The sequence below is a fragment of the Heloderma suspectum genome, chromosome 4, assembly GCF_057233095.1.
Source record: "Heloderma suspectum isolate Gila_16-S chromosome 4, 16-S_ref, whole genome shotgun sequence".
In the NCBI taxonomy this organism is placed as follows: Eukaryota; Metazoa; Chordata; class Lepidosauria; order Squamata; family Helodermatidae; genus Heloderma; species Heloderma suspectum.
This window is the reverse complement of record NC_139461.1, coordinates 141113331-141114602: the sequence shown is the minus strand read 5'-3', so window position 1 is coordinate 141114602 and position 1272 is coordinate 141113331.

Below are 1272 nucleotides of genomic sequence, written 5' to 3'. Positions count from 1 at the left end.
TGTAGGCGCCAGGCGAACCTCACTAGGGAGCTCATTCCAGAGGCGGGGTGCCACAACAGAAAAAGCCCTCCTCCTAGTAGCCACCCGCCTCACTTCCTTTGGCAGGGGCTCACGGAGAAGGGCCGCTGATAATGAACTTAAGGTCCGGGCAGGCACATATGGGAAGAGGCGATCCTTCAGGTAACCTGGCCCCAAGCCGTTAAGGGCTTTGAATGTTAACACCAGCACTTTGAATCGGGCCCGGAAATGGACTGGCAGCCAGTGCAGCTGGAAAAGTACTGGCGTAATATGAGCTCGCAGGCCAGTCCCTGTTAACAATCTTGCTGCCCTATTTTGGACCAGCTGAAGTTTCCGGACCGTTTTCAAAGGCAGCCCCACGTATAACGCATTGCAGTAATCCAGACGAGAAGTTATCAGAGCATGGATAACTGTAGCTAGGCTATCTCTGTCCAGATAAGGGCGTAGTTGGTATACCAGCCTAAGCTGATAAAAAGTGCTCCGTGCCACTGAGTTCACCTGTGTCTCAAGTGACAGTTCTGGATCCAAGAGCACCCCCAAACTACGAACCTGATCCTTTAGGGGGAGTGAAACCCCCTCCAGAACAGGTTGAATATCATCTAGCCGGGCAGACGAACCACCCACTAACAGTACCTCCGTCTTGTCTGGATTGAGTTTCAGTTTATTAGCCCTCATCCAGTCCATTACCGTGCCCAGACACTGGTTCAGAACAGCCACTGCCTCACCTGGTTTGCTCTGCCTGCCCTGCATTTGCAGCTAGATGGATGATTTTGGCTATCTAGCCGCAGGACTATGGGGGGAGGGGGGAGGCTGGATGACGCATAGGAAGTGTCGTACTGGCAGTTCCGCACTTCCCACCACCGGGAACACCCCCTTTTGCCCCGCTGCGCACTGCTCATCCAAGTGCGGAGCCCAGGGACGAGGTGGCGGGGAGATGGTTTTCTGGGAATGACCTCAGGGTGCGGGCTCCGGGGTCAGTTCCTGGAAACTGAACAATCCTATGGCCATCTAGCTGCTGTCTAGTGGCCATAGGATTGCGCCCTATACCTCTGAATACCAGATGCTGGGAAAAACCAACAAGGAATGGCTGCCGCCACCACACCTTGCTTGACAGGGGCATCTCTGGCTGGCCACTCCTGGAAAGATAATGCTGGACCAGATGGGCTATAGGTCTGATAATAAAATAGTATTGTGATAACACAATGACAGTTACAGTTCACAGTGAAGGATTAAGGAAGTTACACCACAAACATA